The 24,142-nt window shown below is 35.4% G+C and overlaps 1 long non-coding RNA gene across 7 annotated transcripts; it reads right to left on the reverse strand.

The window, feature by feature from the left end:
* Window positions 1-598: 598 nt before the first annotated feature.
* LOC129889266 (uncharacterized) lies at window positions 599-23,641 on the reverse strand. 7 transcript variants are annotated; one of them, XR_008766870.1, is made up of 4 exons: window positions 23,235-23,641; window positions 22,439-22,605; window positions 1,738-1,836; window positions 599-882 (listed from the first exon to the last, which is right to left on the reverse strand). It is a non-coding gene; the product is annotated as an uncharacterized LOC129889266 (long non-coding RNA). The 7 variants fall into 7 exon arrangements; XR_008766866.1 differs by lacking the exon at window positions 1,738-1,836 and having other exon boundaries at window positions 23,235-23,634; XR_008766871.1 differs by lacking the exons at window positions 599-882; window positions 1,738-1,836 and adding an exon at window positions 7,470-7,604 and having other exon boundaries at window positions 23,235-23,635.
* Window positions 23,642-24,142: the final 501 nt, after the last annotated feature.

The following is a 24,142-nucleotide window of genomic DNA, read 5'->3' on the forward strand; positions in this document are numbered from 1 at the left end:
GATGTTTTAAGGATTTAAAGATTTTACTCATGTTTTAAGATATTGATCATGCATATGATGATTTATATGGATTATGTCTTATATTCTTCTTTCACGCATACTTCTCACATACTTGTGCATTTTATTTACTAACACTTCTACCTATATTGTACCATAATGTAGGGATGGACGATCATCGCACACTTCCTATTTGTGAGTACAACTGAGCTTGATACTTTCACTTATGGTGAGTCCTCATGTTCCGAGGACGGGACATTTTACTTTTTTTATTCCTTTATAAATTTTCTATCTCTTATATTGGATGAGCTCGGAGCTGGTCTTATGCCCCCATCTAGCTAGTAGAGGCATGTTTGATGTTAAGGAATCCATGTTGTCTTTTCATTTTGAGTTTCATACTTATTCTCTTGTATTGTGGCTTTTCATGTTGAGATTTTATTCCCGCATCTATGTCTTAGCTTCATTTCTTTACTTACCTTATGTATGTTCATCAATGATATGCTTAGAGGCATGGTTAGGGTTCGGGTCCCTCAAGATTCTAATCGTTGCGTCTCACCTAGGGTCTAGCTTGGGACGTGACATTATATAAATGCACTTCTCATAATAAATTCTCAACATACTTTAAATATAATAAGTGTAAATATTTTTAAAACATACTAAACTGAATAACAAAATAAACTTAACACTATCTGAATAGTCTATGAAGCCTCTAAATACTAACTCTAAAATAGATAGTGGAACAGGTCCACGACTATCTTAAAATTAATAATAAAGACTGAAAAGTAAAGACTCAAGAGCTCCTCTGAATGCAAAGAGGTCTCACTAAAGCCTAGTAGAAAACTGATCTTCAATGATGCGCCTGTTGAGGATCTCTACCACCTGTGTCTGCATCATAAAAATATGCAGTTCCAAATAGTGTCAGTACATGAATTATACAGTATGAAAAATTGCTGAAAGGAAACATACTCAAGATACTCAACTCAAATAACTAAACTATGAAAATCGCTCAAGTCAATAAAGCATGCATATATGTAAGACAATGCTTTAAAAGACATGAGACAGTAAATGCAACTCAATATATGTAAATATAATTCTTTACTTATTGGGGAGTTTTTCTAACCAAAAACCATCACTAAGAGCCTCGTGATGATACAACATTCTTTCCACGTTGCCAGAGCTATCCTATACCTTGGCAGGTATAAGACAATAAATGAACTTATTGATCCATCTAAAACATCCTCTTTTTGGACTATTAGGTTTAAATTAACCCATTTAGTCTCTTTCAGACTTAGCTCAAAACTCATCTCTTCTTGTTAAAATATATGTAATCTAATCTCAAATAATGCATTTAAAAGAATAACTTGACTTGTCAACTCAATCTCAAAATATATTATTGAAAGTTTTAATTCTCAACTCTTTGATGCTCAATAAAACTTATGCTCAAACTCTTTCTCAAATTAAATGATAAAAATAGTCATTCTTTAAATTCAAAGAATACATGAAATATCTAATGCAAAACACCACTAGGATTCATATGAATGCAAACATGAATCCATAATCTCAAAAACTCAACTCATCAAAGTATAACAAACTATATACTAGAACTCAACAAGAAATTATATAGATTACTTATTAATTCACTTTATCAGAATTAAAACTCAAAACTCAACTTTACTTGACTGTATGAAGATATAGGGCACAAAAACGAACTTAGTCCAACATTATGATAGCCTTACATACCTGAAACGGAGATTTTCTAAGCGAAATTTGAGACCTTGTGAAGCTCTTGAACTATAGCTCTTCTCCTTCTTTCCAATTCTTGCTCACCAAAAATTCTAACTGACAATGAGAGAAAGGGTCGTAGGCTGTTATACGGGTTGTAGAGGTCAACTCGTGGAATTTAACTTTTTTTTTTTTTTTTTTTTTTTTTTTTTTTACGGGAACAGACCCTACACGAGGCTCCCACCTCTCGTGCACAGTCAGGGGTTAAGCAACACCCCCAAGCCTTAACATTAATAATCAAAATAAAAATACAAGGAGGGGGACATAAACCTTACCTCCGATCCTATGGTGGTTCATAAGTCGGCTAACCTATTAAGGTCGGCTAACTCATCCCCGGTACAAAAAGAGACTAACTATAACTAGAAAGCAGTAAACCTGTGAGAGGACTCCTCCCGGTACAATTTAACTATGAAAGCATAAATGAGGGAGACTCTCCCCTTCCATGAGAAAAAAGAAAAGTAACCTACACTAGTCCTATTCCAACTATGCTACGTACCAGACATAGCTACATTGAAGAAGAACAAGTATACGAAACTTCTATCTCGCATGGGAATCGTGGAATTTAACTAGGAATACGATTTGGGGTCTACGGACCATTTCTACAGTTAGTACCTACTTCTACTAGTCGTAAGACCCATTCATGGAAACTTGTGTACATTCCAGTAGCTACTTGAATATGACACCTAAATTTATGAATGACCCTATGGACCATTAGATATTTAACAACTCGTAACCCTCACTAGTATAGACTGGTCTGAAAGTCTGAATCTTGCTAAGTGTTGGGGGTTTCTACAAGCCCCTCTTATAGTCCATAGAAATGTCTACAAGCCATAGGTTGATCTCGTATAACCCCATGCAGTGTACTTTCCTTAGGCAGTTTACCTTGTTTAGAATTTTCTCTTGGTTCTTGGAATTTATCTAGGCTAGAATAATACGGGGTGTTATAATTAACTCAATCATTTACCTCAAACTCTAGGTCTCTTCTCCTAACATCGGTGTAGGACTTTTAACGACTTTGCATAGTCTTCAACCTCCCTTGAATGATTTTCACTTTCTTTATAGCTTGATGAACTAAGTCTGTCCCTATTCACCAACTTCGTACTAACCAATTGGTGATCTATAGCTTCTTCTATAGAGGGCTTTATATGGAGCCATTTAAAACCTTGAATGAAAGCTATTATTGTAAGAAAACTCAATAAGCGGCATATGGTCATCCCAAATAACTTTAAATTAAATAACACAAGATATCAACATATCCTCAAGAATATGAATTGCATGATCTTCTTGACCATCAATCTGAGGATGGAAAATGATACTAAGATTGACCTTTGAACCCAAACCTCTCTGAAATGACTTCCAAAACAATGTAGTAAATTGAGTACCTCTATTTAAGATGATAGACAAGGTAACTCCATGCAATCTAAATATCTCTCTAATATACAACCTTGCATAATCCTCGGCCTAATATTTAGTCTTAACGTGCAAGAAGTGGGTTGACTTTCTCATCCTATCAACAATTACCCACATCAAATTATGATTTCTTTGAGACTATGGAAATCATGTAATAAAGTACATATTAATCATCTCCCACTTCCACTTTGGAAACTCTATATTATGAGCTACACCACAAGGTCTTTGATGCTCAACCTTGACTTTGGGAAATTTGGGCACTTGGACACAAAATTTGTAATGTCTCTCTTCATACCATTCAGCCAATAAAATTCTCTCAAGTCATGGAGCTACGAGCATCTGCCATGATTCTATTTCAAATGCATCAACACTCGAAACATACAGCTTTCCTTGATATCTCAACACTCCATCTCCCCCTTTGAAAAAAAGCTATTACTTTCTATTTATGAACATCCTCTTTCAACTGAACTAGAATTGGGTCTTGGTCTTGCTTTTCCTTAACCATAAAAACTATTGAAGACTAAACCCTATTTTGAATAATAACATCTCCCTCATTAGAGTCCACAAGACGAACTCCCAAACATGCAAGTTTATGCGCCTCTTTGGCTAACTCTTTCTTTTTTTCCTCAACATGAGCAGTACTTCCCATGGATAACCTACCAAGAGCCTCATCAACAACATTAGCTTTACCTGGATGATAGAGAATACTCATGTTATAATCCTTGAGCAACTCAAGCCATCTTTTCTACCTCAAGTTTAACTCTTTCTGACCAAACACACATTGCAGGATTTTATGAACAGTGAACATATCTACCTGCATGATGTAAAGATAATGAGGCTAAATCTTGAGAGCAAATACTACCTTGCAAACTCTAGATCATGAGTCAGCTAATTCCTCTCGTGAATATTAAGTTGTCTAGAAGAAAACCATATCACTTTATTTCTCTAAATCAAAACACAACTTAGTCCAACTCTGGATGCATCACAATAAATGATGAATCCATCTATTCCTCGGGTAGGAAAAAAATCAGAGCAATAGTCAATATTATTTTAATTCTTGAAAACTCTTCTCACAAGCATCATACCACTAAAATTTAGTCTTCTTCTAAGTCAACTTAGTCAATGGAGATGATATGGATTAAAATCCCTCAACAAATCTCCTATAATATCCATCCAAATCTAAGAAACTTCTTATATCTGTCAGAGATGTGGGTCTAGCCCAGTTCTTTACTGCCTCAATCTTCTGCGAATCTACTAGAATACCATCACTAGAAATAATATAGCCTAAGAATGTCACAGATGCAAGCTAAAACTCACACTTCAAAAACTTCACATATAACTCTCAGTTCCTAAGAGTTTGGAGAATAATTTTGAGATGGTTGGCATTCTCTTCCTCATTCCATGAATAGATCAGAATGTCATCTACAAACACGATAACAAACATTTCTAGATACTTCTTGAACACTCTATTCATGAGGTCCATAAATGATGCAGGAGTGTTATTCAAGCAAAAGAAATAACTAGGAACTCATAGCAACCATATCTGGTTCTGAAGGCTGTCTTCGGAATATCACGTTCTCTCACTTTCAACTGATGATAGCCTGATCTTAGGTCTATCCTAGAGAAATAAGTGGTACACTGAAGTTGGTCAAATAAGTCATCGATTCTCAGAAGAGGGTACTTATTCTTTATAGTAACCTTATTCAACTGACGATAGTCCATACACATTCTTAAAGAACCATCTTTCTTTCAAACAAATACGACAAGAGCGCCTCGGCCTAATGAATCTCTTATCTAATAGATCTCTCAACTACTCTTTGAATTCTTTCAACTCCGTGGGAGTAATTATATATGGAGGAATAGAAATACGTTGGGTATCAGGAAGAATATCCATTTTGAAGTCTATCTCCCAATCGAGAGGGACCCTAGGTAAATCCTGAGGAAAGACTTCAGGAAATTCACTTACAAATGGAACTGACTAAAGGGATGGTGTCTCCACACTATCATCTCTAACTCGAAAAATGTAGTACATATACTCCTTACAAACTAATTTTCTATCCTTAAGGTATGAAATGAATCGACCCTTATGCAAAGTAGGATTGCCCTTCAACTCAATGACTGGCTCATTCAAAAATTAAAATTTGAACACCCGGGTTCCACAATCAACTGAGGCATAGCAAGCATAAATACATTCCATGCCAAGAATGATATCAAAGTCTACTATGTCTAACTCAACTAAATCTATAGAAGTATATTTATTATAGATAGAGACAATACAATTTCAATAAACTCTTTTCACAGAAATAGACTCAACAACAGAAGTAGAACCACCAAATGGTTCTAAAAGTAATTCAGAAAGGATCCCAAACTTAATAGCTACATAAGGATTCACAAAAGACAAGGTAGCACCTGAATTAATTAATGCATATACATTAATAGAAAATATTCAGAGCATACCAATGACTACATCTGGTGAGTTCTCTTGATCATAGAGTTTAGCCATATCATACAGACGGTTTAGACCTCTGCCTGCACCAGAATTAGGAACTCTTATATTACCTTTATTTGGTGGTGCTTCCAAAGAATATTGGACTCTATTTCCCTCAATAACTTGATTCTATAGGGAATATTCTTTTAGAAAGTGACCCAACTATCCACATTTATAGCACCCATTGGTTTCGAAAAAACTTTATCCTGAATAAAGCCTCTTACACTTATTACAAGGCGGTTTGGGTGAAGAACTCTGGACCATACTTCCTTTGGATTGAGAGCCTTGAGCTCCGAAGTTCTGATTGCCTGAAGACCTCTAGTCATTCCTATTATTGGCAGTAGGTACACTTACTAAAGAGGGTACATAGCCAAAAGACCTCTTCTAAAATAAAGAGCAGTTGTTATTTCCACCCTTCTGATGGTTTGGCTCAAAATGTGTGAAGTTAGCTTTCTTGCTCTGATGATCCTCCCAATCCTTCTCCTTATTGTCCTCTACTTGATAAGAATATACCATAAGTCTGGAGGTGTCTATATCTAAAATCAACAAAGCTACCTGGAACTCATTTTTCATATGCTTGCCCAAGTTAGAAACAAACTTTCTCATCTTGGCTCTCGCATCGGGAACCATCTCTAAAGCATGTATGGACAACTAACTAACTTGAGGCTATACTCCTTCATAATCATCCCTTCCTATTGTAGATTCACAAATTCTTTAACCTTTGCCTCCCTCAAATCTCGCTAAAAAAAGTGATCTGGAATACATTTACGAACTCATCCCAAACTGTAGGCTCAGCATCCTCACCTCTACTTTCCTCTAACTAGTTGTATTAGACATTAGCAACATTCTTCAGCTAATAGGATACAAGTTCAACTCCCTCTATCTTTGTGGCATGCATTGCTTTTAGGATCTTCCACATGTAATTAATAAAATTTTGAGGATCTTCCTTAACTTTGGATTCAGTGAAGAGTGGTGGGTTCATCCCTAGAAAGTCTTGGATTCTGTTAGTGGCAGATAAATCTTGATAACTAGAGCTCAGAATAGGGATACTCTAATGCCCATACTGTGCAATCATCAACTGGGTGAGCATAGAGATAGCTCCCATAAATTCTGCCTTTGAAGTCGTAGTAGGATGTGGAATTTCCTGAGTCCCATTCTCATTCTCATTCTCAGCTTCTCGGGCTCGGTTTGGGTTCTGTATTTCAGATGGTTGGGGAATCTCTATTTTCAGTGGTGTTACTCTTTCTCAAATTTCTTTTGGAAGACATGATCTAAAATCGTGAAATGCATGAATTAGAAGAATATTTCATAGAGTTAAACTCTATAGCACAAAATGGAGTATGAAATAAGTGGAACAACTCTTAAAAGTTTGTAGCCTTTGTATTATAGATATGGCCCTCTTTACACTAATAAGAAGGACTATACTATACATGGCTTCATAGACACCCTAGGACTCTTGAATTCTATGTTCTGCTACAAAGTTTTTCGCACCCTGAGTCTACACCCCAGGCATGGCCGGCACTCAGGATTCATTACTTTTTCCCAAGCAAACCCTTGGCCTGATGAATTCACAAAAAGGAAGACTCTAACTCATAAAAATAGAACTCATGATGGGAATACAATTTATATAAATGCATTTCTCATAATAAATTCTCAATATACTCTGAATATAATAAGAAGAAATGTTTTCAAAACATACTCAACTAAATAACGGAATAAACTCAATACTATCTGACTAGTCTATGAAACCTCTTAATACTAACTTTAAAATAAGTACCAGAAGAGGCCCACAGCTACCTCAAAACTAATAATAAAGACTGAAAAGAAAAGACTCAAGAGCTCCTCTGAATACAAAGAGGTCTCATCAAAGCTGCGTAGAAAATTGATCTTCAACAATGCGCCTATTGAGGATTCCTATCACCTATGTCTGCATCATAAAAAGATGCATCACCAAATAGCATCCTTACATGGAATGTATAGTATGTAAAATAGTTGAAGGAATCTTACTCAAGATACTCAACTCAAAAAACTTAACTCTGAAAATACATCAACTCAATAAAGAATGCATATATGTAAGACAATGCTTTAAAAGACATGAAATAGTGAGTGCAATGCGGTATATAAAAATATAATACTTTACTTCTTGGGGAGTTTCTCAACCAAAAAACCATCACTATGAGCCTCGTGATGACACAATGTTCTATCCATATTGATAAATCCATCCTACACCTTTCTAGGGTATAAGAAAATAACTAAATTTATGGATCCATCTAAAAAGTCCTCTTTCGAGACTATAAGGAGTCGCCCGATTGAACAGTACGATCCTATCCTATTCCTGGATATGTAGTTTATGAGGTTCGAATTATTCAATAGTTTATCCAAATCGATGTTCAATACTACTCCCTATATATGTGTGTGTGTATATATATACTATGCTCATATCTCAGGTGAGTGTATTTACTCAATTAACTTATTTAGTCTCTTTTGGACATAGCTCAAAACTCATCTCTTCTCTTTAAATATGTAATCTCATCTCAAATAATGCATTTGAAAGGATAACATGACTTCTCAACTCAATCTCAAAATACATATTTGAAATCTTTAATACTCAACTCTTTAATTCTTAATAAAACTTATGTTCAAACTCTTTCTCAAAAGAAATGATGAAAATAATCATTCTTTAAACACATATAATGCATGAAATATTTAATGCAAAACTCCACTAGGGTTCATATGAATGGAAATATGAATCCATAATCTCAAAAACGCAACTCATCAAAGTATAATCAAATGTATACTAGAACTCAATAACAAATTATATAGATAATTAAATAATTCACTTTATCAGAATTGAAACTCAAAACTCAACTTTTTTTGACAGTATGAAGATTTAGGGCATGAGAAAAAACTTAGTCAATTGCTCTGATAGCCTTACATACCTGAAATGAATACTATTGAAGGAAAATTCGAAGATCTTCTTTGAAGCTCTTGAACCATAGATTCAAAGTCCTTGCTTGAAACTCTTGAACCCTAGCTCTTCTCCTTCTCTCGAATTCTTGCTCTCAAAAGATTATAAGTTCTAATAAGAGAAAAACCTTATTGGGTACTAATAAGGGACTAAATTTGATCCTAAAATGGCTTGTGTTAAGTTTGGGAAAGGTGAGAAAAAGACCAAAATGCACTTCAATTAAATAGGCTAGGTCATTTACGGCCCCTTCCTATGGACCATAGGTTCCTCCTCATAGGAATCGGGGTCTAAGTTTGGACCCTACTGAAATTAGAAAAGTAGGTCTATGACCAACTTCTAAGGGTTGTAGACCGTTATAGGGGTCGTAAAGATATACTTGTGGACTTCGACTAGGTATAGGGCTTGGAGTCTACGGACCCATTTCAATAGTTCGTACCTACTTTTATGGGTCATAATACCTACTTATGGAAATTTTTTCACATTCCAATAGCTACTAGAATATGACACCTAAGTCTACGAACGACCTTACGGACCGTAAGACATTCGATGACTCGTAACCCCTACTCGTAGGGACTGTTCTGAAAGTTTGAATTTGGCTAAATATTGGAGGTTCCTACGAGTCCTTCCTACGGTGTCTAGTAATGACTACGAGTTGTAGGTTGGTATTTTACAATCCCTGAAAATGCACTTTCCTAAGGAAGTTCACTATCCTTAGAATTTTCTCTTGGTTCTTGGAATTTATCTATGCTAGAATAGTATGGGGTGATACAAAATGAGACTCTATATTTTCTATTTTTTAGAATTACAAAATAATCATATGTATGCAGTGACATAATACATAGGCAACCTCCAACAGGTTGGATCAGACATTTTGACAAAAGAAAAAATAATTTAAAGAAAGAATATAGACAAAGTGAAGCTGGGATGAGATAAATGGCCTTGACTCATGATGTTAGGTGTTTGACATAAAATATGTGATTAATAACTGAAAAATGCCTACCACCTAAAAAGATTGTAATTTTTTCATTTTTAGTAAGCTTGGTGGTTGGTATGTGATAAACTGGCAGAATACCCATACTTTTACCAGGTCAAAGATAAGAGCGCCAATGACAACCAATACTAAAATTGCGATGAACCAAGAAGAAACTCCAGCAGAATTAACAACAAAAGAGTCAACCACTATTGAGGAAAATTGAACATTGACACATGTTATGGCATAGTTATAGAAAGCATAGGCCAATGGCCAAGAACAACTAGCATCCATTCCTGATTTTCTTGAGATCAGAAGTATCAGATCCTCATCCTCTCAAGTTTCAATATTTGATCCTTTCTTCCCTCTAGGATATGGTCCTTTAAAAATTATAGGGTTGTATTTTCATCGACACCCCTCAAGCCTTACCATCCAGAAATAATCCCTCTATCACTATAGTTGCACAAGTTTATATTCTCCTGTAACCAACTATAATGCAAAGAGAAACTCAAGAAGGACAGTTCACAACCAAACCAGAGCAATATTATACTTTTTGCATGGCATTCGGGGACCTTAAATCTTTCCACTTTGGTTCCTATATCGATATCTAAAGTCCCACTTAAAGCTCAGAATAAGAGGAAATGATCAACAAAATGAAAAGCATGCAAAGGATAGGAGGGCAGAAGAGTTTCGCATTCAAATACTTGTGTTTGTTCCCAAATATTCACCTAGCACCTAGTTTTCAAACCCCTAAATTTGATAAATATGATGGGCATAACGATCCCATATCTCACCTCAAGAAATATTGCAATCAACTTAGGGGAATAGGGGTAAAGAGGAACTACTCATGGCTTACTTCGGTGAAAATTTGACAAGTGTCTCCTCCGAATGGTTCATAGATCAAGATATCTCCCTTCGCCACATCTAGGATGATATGGCTCAGGACTTTGTTAGGCAATTCCAATACAATGTCAATATTATGCCAGACCACAATACACTCTCTAATATGAGAAAAAAGCCAAAAAACAAGCTTCAGAGAATACTTTATCAAGTGGATATAGCAAGTGGGCAGGTCCAAACCACTAGTGGATGAAAAAGAGTTGGTCAACATCTTTATAGAGGCTCAAGATCCAGACTATTTTTATCACCTGACAGTTGCAATGGGAAGACTATTTCCCATAACAATTAAAATTAGAGAGATGGTCGAGAGTGGTCTCAAGTCAGGAAGAATTATGAGACAGACAACAATCAAACCAACCATGCAGGCCATTCAATACGATTCATGAGGTTTTGGAAATTGCAAAAAGAAAGAAGAAGTCTCTTCGGCAGCATAAATGTTAAGAGGGGTGCAAAGGAAGTCAGATCATCCCTATGCACCATTTTAAGGACAATCTATCTACCCTCAACATTACTACACTTAAGTCCTCAGTACTCAACACCTCCATCTCCATACACGGTCTTTAATGTTCAGCCATATATGCCTCATCCTAGTCGCCTATGTTTTCGGTCTCCAAGTCAGGGAAACCTTCACCCACAATAAAAGCTCTATCAATTCCATTACAACCATCCTTTTGAATAAAATTATTCTAAATAAGGGCAAAAAAGGAAATTCACTCTATTAAGAGCGACGTACTCTAGCTTGTTTAAAAATTTAAGGAAGATATGAGTGATTGAGCCTATCCCACCACATCCTATGGATCCAAATGCTCCAGGTTTTTAGGCTAATGAATGATGTGAGTATTATTCAGGGGCCAGGATAGAACACTGTTAATTATTAGACCTTTAAATGGGCAATAGAGAATCTTATCCGTCTCAGAGTGATCGTTGTTACAAATGATCAAAACACTTCAAATGTAATTAATAACCTACTTCCGACGCAAGATAATATCCATTTGGTAGGTATGAACTGTAATGATCAAGAGTATAAACTCCTTGGCAAAGAAAGAAATCTATTTAGGAAGATTAGAGAGGAATATAAGTCAATAAAGAGTTTAGAACAAGTCGCATTATTGAGTGTAGAAGATGTTAGTATTGATACCAAAGCTTTGTCTATCCCCGGGAGTTCCAAAGAGGATTGAAGTCCAAAGAGGAATGCCCAAATTATGTCTCAAAATTTTTCTCATCAATACAATAGGACCAAAGTTTCTTGACAAAATCTTGATTATGCCCATCCAGCAGCTCCCTGCAATTGATCCAAAAGTTGTTCCTTGGAACTATAATAAGGTTGTCGTGTTTTACCAAGGAAAAGTGATTGTTGAATAAGCTATTGAAGCAAGAGGGGTGACATGCTCTGGAAGATGTTATTCTCCAAAAGAGCTAATAAAAGGGAAGATAGTCCAAGATAGTCAAGTTCCAGTGAAAAAATAGTCACTGAGGAAGAAGCAGAAGATTTTCTAAACAAGATAAAAATTCCAGATTACTTTGTTGTTGAACAATTAAAGAAAACTCTTGCAAATATATTCACTATTGTCTCTACTCTTACACTTAGAGGAATATCATGAAGGCCATGTGTCAAAGGATACCACGATAAATCAGTTAGAGAAAATGGCCAACCTCATCTTTGAGGCAAATACAATCACTTTCACTAATGACATTTGCCTGTAGAAGGAGCTGGACACAATAGAGATTTGTATCTTACAGTGAAATGTGAAGTGCATTCTATAAAAAGGTCCATTATAGATGGATGATCAGGGGTAGACATAATCCCTCTCTCTACACCGTAAAGCCTAAAAATTAATGCCAATACAATATTCCCTAGCAATGTGTGTGTTCGAACTTATGATGGCTCAAGACGGGATACCATTGTTGAAATTGAGTTAGCCATAATAATTGGACTGATGGACTTTGTGATTGTGTTCTAAGTGATGGACATGGACACATCTTTAATTTTGTTTGGGAAAGACCATGGATCTATATGGTTGGGGCCGTCCCATTAACTCTTCATCTGGTTTTTAAGTTTGAATACGATAACAAAGAAATTATCATTCATGGAGAAGATGATTTATTTATTTATAGAGATATGTCCATCCCATGCATTAAAGACAAACAAGGATCGAAGTTTGTTGTTTTCCAATCCATTGAGGTGGTCTCAGTCTATCTATTCAAAGAAGAAGATCGCATCATGCAACCATGTATCTCTTTTGTATCTATAATGGCAACATCGTCAATGCTCAAACATGGTTATCGACCTGGTAAAGGTTTGGGAGTATTTCGCAAGGAATTGTAGATCCCATTGCTCATTTACGATAAGGCATTTCTGTCCTCGGATATAAATCAATCAAGAGAGGTGGAGATAAGGCTAACAACAACTAAAGGAGTTATTAGGCACTGCCATAACCAATTCCTTATATTTCTTGTTCCTTCATCAGAACTCAGAGTCGAGAAATTCAATCTTCCTCTACTGAGAAGGACATCGAAGAAGTATGTCAGGATCTTAGTTAGTTGTTTTGTGAAGTGAAGAAGGTCCAGACTGGTGAAGGAACCAGTCTTGCCAATGCGCAACTCATGGGCTCAGGTTTTGAGTTAAACAATTAAGAAGTCACTCCTCCCCTCATAAAGAAGGAGTCTTCATAGTTTGTTTTGATACTCTTTTAGTATTTGTATTATTGTCAGAGTTGTGATCCGAATATTTTAAAAAATGTTTTTTATTAGTGTTAACCTTTCTATCCCTTTCAATTTTAACGAAATGTAATTCCGATTTCATAATTTTGTCTTTGCCCCTCCTCTAATTCTTATTTTCATTTTTTTTAGTTTTGTTAATGACAACTTTGATAACATGACATGCATGAAAAATTAAATCCCATATCTCAAAGAGTTTCTATTCTCGAATCAATGACTTAACAAGTTAAATATGATAAAGATGGGGCTTTTAGGGAAATTAATAAAGAACTGGAACAATTTGAAAATAAACCTAAGCCTAATCTTACTTAAATCGAGGCAATTAATTTGGGAACTACTGAAGAAGTCAAAGAAACAAAGATAAGAGTTCATGTTGAGCAAATAATTAGGGATGTTATAATCCAACTTTTGTTTGAGTACAACGATATGTTTACTTGGTCCTATGATGACATACCGGGCTTGAATCCATTTAGTGGTTCATAAGTTGCCCACTTACCCTGATTTTCCACCCAACCAATAGAAAAAAAGAAAATTTAAACCAGACGTGAGTGAAAAAATCAAGGAGGTAATCATGAAACAGTTAAGTACAAATGTGATCCAAGCCATTTGTTACACTACTTGGCTAGAAAATGTTGTTTATATGCCAAAAAGGGATAGGAAGACTAGAATTTGTGTTGATTATTGGGATTTGAACAAAGCTAGTCCTGAAGACAACTTTCCCTTACCCAATATCAACATTCTAGTTGATAATTTTGCCAAACACAAAATTCAACCTTTCATGGATTGCAATGTTGGGTATCACTAAATTCTGATAGATGAAGAAGACGCAGAGAAAGCAAGGGGACCTATTGCTATAGGGTCATGACATTTTGCCTTAAAAATGCTGGGGCAACTTACATGAGGGCTATGAACACCATGTTTCATGATATGATGCACAAAGAGATTGAAATATACATCAACAACACACTAATCAAGTCAAAACAATAAGAGGATCATGTGCAAGACCTAAAAAAATCTTCAAAAAGGTGTGAAGATATGATCTCAAGCTTAATCCAAAAAAATGCGCATTTGGAGTTTCGTATGGAAAGCTTTTGGGTTTCATATCAGTAGAAGGGGAATCAAATAGAACCCTTCAAAAATAAAAGACATTCAAGAACTTCCACCCCAGAAAATAGGACTGAAGTCATTAATCTACTCAGGAGATTAAACTATATCAGTAGGCTTATTGCTCAACTCACAACCACTTGTGAGCCTATTTTCAGACTTTTAAAGAAGGATGCTATTGTCAGGTGGATGGAGGATTGTCAACAAGCCTTTAACAAAATAAAAGAGTATCTATCTAACCCTCTTGTATTGGTCCCGCCTAAACTTGATAGGCCCCTATTTTTGTATCTTTTAGTCAGCACGATGCCACAGACAGAAATGAACAAGAAATTCACTAGTTATAAGGTCAACTAGACACTCTTGGAAAGGATATATTGTGCCCTAATTTAGGTTTCTCAGAAGTTGAGGCATTACGTTTTTTGTCCTACACAACGTATCTCATATCAATGATGGACCCTTTAAAGTAAATCTTTCAAAAGCCAATTAATGCCAATGGGTAGACTCGTAAAATGGAAAATCTTGCTCACAGAATTTTACATTATTTATGTCAACCACACTGCAATGAAAGCTCAAGCATTGATAGATTATTTGGCATCAAACCCAATCGATGGCGACTTCTCACACCCCGGGAGGGTACCCTATGCATGGCTGACACTTAGGGACTATTACTTGTCTCCAAGTGAACCACTTAGCTCGTTCACTCTTTCATTCTATCACATTCTATCAATAGAAGACTTAAATCATCAAGAAAAATACTTATAAGGTAAGGCCAAAGGCCAACAATCTATTTAACCCAATCAACAACACTAGTACGAATAAAAATAGCCAAAAGACAACGTCCAATCAACATATCAACAATCTAATCTATGAAGCCTCTATCAACTGTCTAATTGGTGCCAATGAAAGTTCCATGGCTACCTCAAAATCAAATGAAAAGACTAACTCAAAATGGGAATAACATGGGTGGTATCCCTCCGAATGCAAGGGAGGACTCACTAATCCTAAATAGCAACAAATCTTCAATAGTGCACTTGTTGATGGTGTCTAGAACCTGTCTTTACATCATGAAATAATGCATGCCCAAATGGATATTAGTAGATGGACTGTACGAGTATGTAATATAGTAAAATGAAAAATGAATCAAGATAGAATCAAATCAGTTTAGAGATCTCAAATAGGGAAGGTGAAGAACCCAATCAAGATGTCCTAATTCTAAATAAGAATAAGATTTAGACAGAGACCAATCATATACAATCTAATCCAATCCAATCAGAGTATTATTAAGACCTATATGGGAGTTTTTCTTATCCAATAACCATCACTTATGAGCCAGTGATAGTAAAATAAGCCAACATTGTTGCCACGTCTGTTCAATAACTTGCCAGGGTAAGAACAAATCCACTAATCATGAATACAAAACCAATCGAGTGATATCATGCCAGGACAATAAATTTGGAAAATCTGACTTAACCGTTCAATCCTCCCCTTCTTTTGGAGACTTAGTTATTGGGTACAAGTTATTACTTTCTCTTACTCAATTCGATTCTCTATACTTCTCCCAAGACTCAAAGCTCATAAGACAATCAATCACAATCAAACTAATAGATAAGTCTCCATTTCTCTTATCAGTTCTACCAAATAAATCCTTTCAACCATTTAGTTTCCAAATCATTTATTTAAGAGAAATTTGGACAATCACTTATGACAATATTCAGTTGAGACCATTAACTTGAGTTCAATTATGAAAATATAAAGGACTATGAAGTTCATCAGTACTATCATCATGCTCACATCTTTATCAGGATTGTGCATTCACAATTCAAGGTTCTAGTCACAATTCTTAAGCATGTACATTCAATATCCATCAATGTCCTATTAGGCTTTATGAAACAAGTTGTTCAAATCTTTTGTTCAAGAAACTAAGTCATAGAAAAGCGTCAAGGGGACTCAATCCATTCACAATCAATCTATCACAATCATGCGCACATGGATGAACAAAATCCATGTTTTAGTTCGGCCTTACATACCTGGACACGAAGAACAATCGAGAATCTGAAGACCTCACATGAAGAACTTGAACCCTAGCCTTTCTTCTCTTCTCCAATCCTCGATCTAAATTAGTCTTAGTGTTAATGAGAGTCTCAGCATTCAAGGTATTGATAAGGGACTCAAAATAGTCCCAAAATATCAAGATTTTGGCCTGGGAAGGGTGGGAAAACATAAGAATACCCCTCATTAAAACCTTTTGGCGCCAACGAGCCCTCCCTAAGAGTCATAGGGTCTTTGATGAATCCTAGGAATCCAATCATAGAATAGGGCTGGAAAAGGCAAGAGGTTTATAACTCAATGTCTACGAGTCGTAAACAACTCCATGAGTTGTAGACTTGACTCATCCTGCAGGTCATTGAAACTCTGAGAATATTGAGTTTCTGAATCTTTTCTATGAGTCGTTTATATGACTCATGGTCTATTTGACAACTTGTCAACTCCACTCATAAAAGTGACTTCCTTTTCTGAAATTAGCTAAGTATCAAGGGGTTCTACGATCCCTCCTACGACTTGTAGAAAACCTTATGAATCATAAGGTCAATCGTAGGAAGGCTTCTCACAATCAAAAAATTTTACTAAGTGTTGGAAGACCTACGAGTCGTCTCTATGAATTATAGAACAATCTATGACTCATAGGTGGCCCTTGTGGTCCACTAGTCAGTCTATTTCATTAAGTTTCCTCATATTTTCTGGAGCCTTTCTAGGCTAGAATAACACGGGGTGTTATAATATCTCCCCCTTGGGATCATTCACCCTCGAATAAAGACCAAGCTAATGGTTTACTCAAGGCACGAATACAATCAAGCACTCAGCAATCAAACATTCGAAAAATCAACTACTCAAACTCAAGCGTACATATCAATTACTCGAACTCAAAATAAATATCAACTCAAAGATTAGAGAAAGAAATATTACCCTCAATATCATCATTAGGAGTCACGAATAGATGTGGATATCTGGCTTTCATATCCTCATTAGCTTTCCATGTAGCCTCTTTAACAAACTGATTCCGCCATAGAACTTTGATGGATACTACCTCTTTAGTTCTTAATTTGTGAACCTGACGATCAAGAATCTAAACTAGAATCTCTTCATAACTCAAACTCTCTTTCACTTCAATGCTTTTAGTTGGAACAACAAGTGAAGGATCTCCCAAATATTCTTAAGCATAGTTATGTGAAACACAGGATGAATAACTGCTAATTGTGATTGGAACTCCAACTCATAGGCTACATTACAAACCCTCTTCACAATCTAATAAGGACCAATGTTGCGGGGACTAAGCTTCCCTTTATTTTCAAATCTCATCACACCCTTCATGGGTGAAACTTCAAATATACCCAATCATGCACTTCAAACTCCAAATCCCTCCTTCTAACATCAGTGTAGGATTGCTGGCGACTTTGAGCAGTTCTCAACCTCTCTTGGATGATCTTTACCTTTTCCATGGCTTGGTGAATAAAATCTAGCCAACTCAACTCAGCTTCACCAACTTTGAACCAACCAATTGGTGATCTACATCGCCTGCCATACAGAGCTTTTTCAGGAACCATTTAAATACTCTAATAGAAGCTATTATTGTATGCAAACTCAATAAGAGATAGATGATCATCCTAATTACCTTTAAAGTCTATGACACAAACTCTCAATATATCTTCCAAAGTCTGTATTATACGCTCTATCGGGTCATCGGTCTGCGAATATAAGGCAGTGCTAAGGTTCACTCTTGAACCAAAACCTCGCTGGAATGAATTTCAAAACTTGGCACTGAACTGAGCTCCCCTATTTGAGATGATAGACAAAGGAAATCCATGAAGTCAACAATCTCTCGAAGATACATTCTACCATAATCCTCTGCGGTGTTTGTAGTCTTAACCACCAAGCAATGGGTTGATTTTATGATCCTATCCACAATCACCCAAATAAATTTATGTTGTCTGTGGGATCACGGTAAACCTATTATAAAGTCCATGTTGATCATCTCCCATGGTAGAATAGGGATGGAAAAGGCACGGGGTGTATGATTCAATGTCTATAAGTTATAAACAACTCGATGAGTCGTATACATGACTCATACTTTAGATCATTAAAACTTTGAGAATACTGAGTTTCTGAATCTCTTGTATGAGTTGTTTCTATGACTCATGGACTATTTGACGATTCATCAACTCCACTCATAAGAGTGACTTCGTGTTCTAAAATTGGCTAAGTGTCAAAGGGTTCTATGAGTCCCCCCTACGACTAATAGAAACTCTTACGAATTATAAGGTCAATCGTATGATCACTTCTCCAAATCCAAAAGTTTTACTAAGTGTTGGAGGGACCCACGATTCATTCTTAAGACTCGTAGAATAGTCTATGAATCATAGATGGCCCTTGTGGTCCACTGGTCAGTCCATTTGATCAATTTTCCCCATGGTTTTTGGACTTTGTCTAGACAAGAATAACACGGGGTGTTACACGATTATGAAGCATTCATTACATATTTTCTAGATAAAGAGGTTAATTTAATAGAGGAAGTAGATCCTGATGAAAATTAGGCCTTAAAATTATCCTCTGATGGAGTAATCAATATAAAAGGCATAGGGATTGGGGTAGTTCTCATATTGCCCATAAGGCAACACTTTCCTGCAACAACACGACTGTGTTTCTTCAGCACAAATAACATAACAAAGTCTGAAGCTTGCATCATGTGTATGAATATAGAAATAATTTGGATGTGTAGGGATTGGCTGTAGTGGGAGATTCTTATTTGCTTATTCGCAGAGCTCAAGGAAAATGGAAAACTCAAGAGCTCAAGCTCCTTGCATACAAACAGTGTGTGGAAGACCTCAGTAAAAGGTTTAACTTCATCTTGTTTAGATATATTCCTAGGTTTCATAATGAATTGGCAGATGCCTTGGGCACTTTGGCCTAAATGATTTCATACCCTGGCAATATTTGCATCAATCCTTTGGAAATTCAATTTCGGGACCAAAAAAATTATTGTAACACAATTGAAGTAGAGCTAGATAGTGAGTCATGGTACCTAGATGTCAAAGAAATTTTAAAAATAAGTAAATATCCAGAACGTGTTAATAGAAGCCAGAAAAGAACTATTAGGTGTCTAGCTAGTGGTTTTGTTTTGAGTGAGGAAATCTTATAAAAATGAAACCTGGATTTGAATTTGCTGAGATGTGTGGATGTTGAATAAGCTCAGAAGATAATGAATGAAGTATATGCTAAGGTATGTAGACCACACATGAATGGATATGTTCTTGCAAAAATGATACTTCGAGTGGGGTATTACTGGCTTACCATGGAAAGGGATTGTTTTTTCTTGGTGATAAAATGTCATTAGTGCCAGATTCATGGTGACTTAATTTATTCACCTCCTTTAGAGTTACACCCTATGTCCTCTCCTTGATCCTTTGATGCTTGGGAAATAAATGTCATTGGACAAATTGAGCGAAAAGTTTCAAATGGACATTGATTCATTTTAGTCGCAATTGATTACTTCACTAAATAGGTAGAGGTAGTCACTAAGAAAATGATGGTAGATTTTGTCTATTATAACATCATTTGTCATTTTGGTATCCCAAGAACTATCATCAAAGATAGTGTTGCGAATCTAAATAGCAACTTGATGAAGGATGCATGTGAGCAATTTAAAATTGTGCATCACAATTCTACTCCATACCGATCAAAGGCCAATAGAGTTGTGGAGGTTGTCAACAAGAATATCAAAAAGATCCTCAGAAAGATGGTCCAAGGCACCATGCAATGGCATAAAAAGTTGTCTTTTGCACTATTGGGATATCGCACAACAATACGTACTTCGATTGGTGCATCACCTTACTTGCTAGTTTATGGAAGTGGGGCTGTAATATTGGCTAAAATTGAAATTCCATCTCTCCAAATTATTGTGGATGCTAAAATTGAGCATATTGAATGGGTCAAAATCCGATTTGAGTAGCTGACATTAATAGATGAAAAAAGATTGGCAGTCATTTATTTTGGCCGGCTTTATCAGCAAAGAATGACTCCCATCTCAACTTCCTATGGATCAAGATGTTTCTCAACCTGTTGAAAAGCAATTTGTCTTAGTGAAACTTGAACCAACCACTGAGGATGTTCAATTGTATGATAATGATGATTGTGAGTTAATTCATCCGAGCCAAAAAGAATATTCATTTGTATCACCACACCATTTCTCTGTTTTACATCTTCCTAGTGATGACATTGCTGGTATTTTGTCTAGTACCAAGAGTGAACCAACAACTTTCGTGAATTCTAAGCTTCACAGGGGAAGACCACCTACAAAGAAAAATAAATTCAAGGGGAATACCCTGGTCGGTGAACCTGACTCTTGCCCAAAAGAAAACTCAACGAAAATATCTTAGAAGAAGAAATTCGAGGATGATTTTCATCTTTAACTCCCTATGGATCAGGATGTTTCCCATCTTCAACTGTCTATGCATCAGGATATTTTCCATCTTCAACAACCTATGGATCAGGATGTTTTCCATCTTGAACATCCTATGAATCAACAGTTTAATTTTGGCAAGAAGAAAATTCTGTTTGCAAGATTAGAAAATACAGTTCCCATCTACAATATTATTGTTCTTGGCAAGTTCATGATAACTGTATTTTCTAATGTTGCAAATGACTTTTTTGTCTTGCAAAAATAAAACCGCTGACCCATAGGCTGTTGAAGATGGGAAACATCCTTCTCCACATGTTGTTGAAGATGGAAAATATCCTCATGCATAGATGGTTGAAGGTGGGAAATATACTGATCCCTAGGCAGTTGAAGATGGAAAACATCTCGAATTTCTTTCTCTTAGATGTTTTTGTCGAGTTTTCTTTTAGGCAAGATTCATGTTCACCGACTAGGTTATTCCCCTTGAAGTTCTTCTTCTTTGTAAGAGGTCTCCCCCTGCGAAGCTTATAATTCATGAAATTTGTTGGTTCACTCTTGGTATTAGACAAAATACCAACAATGTCATCACTAGGAAGAGGTAAAACAGAGAAATCATGTGGTAATATAGGTGATTCTTCTTTTTGGCTCGGAGAGATTGACTCACAATCTTCATTACCACACAATTGAACATCCTTAGTGGCAGGTGCAAATTTCACTAAGACAAATTTCTTTCGAAGAGGTTGAGAAACATCTTGATCCATTCGCAGTCGAGATGAGAAACATCTTGATCAATAGGCAGTTGAAGATGGGAAACATTGTGATCCATAGGCAGTTGAAGAAGAGAAAATCTTGAATCATAGGCAGTTGAAGATGGAAAACATACCTATCTTTATAATAATGTGACCAAATGACTTAATAAGAAATATATTATTTTGCAAAATAATTTTTCCATAGTTGTTAAACACACATAAATGATACATAATTTACCACACAATATTTTTGTATGAAAGTAGCTGTAAGTGACTGGAAACTTGCAATGAGTAAGATCGGGCATATTCATCACTCGAAGAATCTCTTTCGAATAACATTCTACATATTTCATAAGAAAGTAACTTATGTAACCACTACTATAATATTCCTAAATCAAGTCCAAATATATGTATAATGACAATTTTAATAATATACTAATGGATCAAATGTATTATGCTAAGAAAACAAAAACGGGTTTTCAAAAAAATTGATAGAATTTTTCGTTTTATAAGAATAACTTGTGATTATAAATTTATAATGGATAATTGTAACTTTTCTGCTTTTAAAAGTGAATTTGACAACTGGTTGGAATTTTTTTTTTAACAAAAGTAAGAGCGGTGCCTGGGTTCCAATTCCTCGAATTGATAATTGAAAACTATTTGTCTTCATAATGAACGAAACTTCTTAAGGGCTTCAATCATAAAGCAATTTATTTTAAATTAAAAAAAGGTTAAAAAAATCTTTTTCATAGTATGTAAAAAAATTCAAATTTTTAGTTTTATATAATTTGGAAATGAAAATTTTACATCACAAAAAAACTAATAAAACAAATTTGAAGAAAAAATAGAACGATTGGTACCAAATTGATGAAACGGAAATGATTCGAGACATTAAACTTACCGAAAAGAGGTGCGGAGGAATGTAAAATCCCTTTCACTATTAACCAGAGATCTCGAGTTCGAATAATGAGGATGAAGAACCTCTTGTAGGTCTTCTTTATCCCTCTTAATGACCTATCCAACATGAATCTGTAGTAATCGGGCAACTAAAGTTTGAATATCGAATACCTAAAAATGAGAGAGTTAAACATGAATTCTAAAACAAAAAGGTTTTACTGAGGAAGACTCAAACTTTTATAAATATATAATTAAATACAAAGAGAGATTTATTATTTTTTCCTCATACTATCGATACTATTAAATAACAATACAAAGTTAGTAGAAGTAAAATTTAGAATTTCAAAACATCATTAATAATGTTAGTAGGTAAAATAAACTTACTTTAAAAAAAATATAAGGAATGTGTTAGATCACAATAATAGCAATATCAATAAAGAAATAAATCTTTATTTACTTTAAGAAAAACAAAGAATGAAATCAAACCAAAGGGTTTATAATTAAATACCTTATCCTTCATATGCATAAAATCTGTGATTTAATCATATTCTACAATTAATTATTTTACCATTGACAAATTTTAGAGTTTAATATCTAATTTGATTTGTCGTTTTAATACTAACTTGTAGTTAAGATCATCAATTGAATTAAAACAAGTTGTTGTTGTTCTTCTTCTTATTATTATTATGAAGAAGAAGAAGTAGAAAAACGATTAGTTCATCAAACAGTTAAAAGCAAACGGAAAAGGAATGAGTAGCTACCAACATTATAATCAAACCAAATTGAATGTAGAATCTCACCTTTGATTAGTGGAGTTTCAAGAATAACTACATCTTTGGCCATGAGCAGTACATCGACAAAGTTTTTCACACATAAAACGTGGAGACTCACAAAGGATATTGATTGTTACTTCATGCAGGATCTTAATGTCTCTTTTCCCTTAATGTCTAGTCATGGCTTATCAGATCTGTTTTCTACTACTATCATGTGTCCTGGCTTATCAAGAGAGTCAAAATATATAGGAAGTTTGGTTTTAAATCACTATATATCTCTTTCTGTTTTTTTTCTTTAAGGAATCTCATTCCCTTTTATATTGTGTGGTGCTTGTTTATTGTGTGAATAGTTTCCAAGGACCCACAATAACGAGAAAACTCATCCTACAATTTTTCCCATGAAATTCACGTCTTCAATTTTTGTTTTGTTTGGCAAGCCACGCCAAACATCCTTGTTGTGTTCTCAAGGATGTCATACTCATGAGAAAACTCATACTATAATTTCCCCCATGATATTTCACGCCTTGGGTTATTGTTTTGTTTGGAGAGCCATGCCAAACATCCTTGGCGTGTTTTCGAGGACCCCACACTCATGAGAAAACTCATCATGTAATTTACCCCGAGGAATTTCACTGTCATGATACGAATCGGGGTGTGATGCCACTTATTCTTTTTCATTGAAAAAGTGAGCCTAAACCCAAACAATTACGGAAAACATGATGCGGAAGCAATTAAAATAGATAAATATATATAAGTGAAAGTATTAGTAAACTACAATACCCCAAAGATTGGTTGTCACATGTACAAACATCTAATACAACAAAAATGAAAGATAAGTACAAGTCTCAATATCTTTGTTCCCCAAATAGAACAAAGCATAATAAAACAAGACAAGGGAGATCGCCGGCATTGAACAACTATCTCTAAAGTCTCCT

Source organism: Solanum dulcamara, chromosome 5 (assembly GCF_947179165.1).
Source record: "Solanum dulcamara chromosome 5, daSolDulc1.2, whole genome shotgun sequence".
Taxonomy (NCBI): Eukaryota; Viridiplantae; Streptophyta; class Magnoliopsida; order Solanales; family Solanaceae; genus Solanum; species Solanum dulcamara.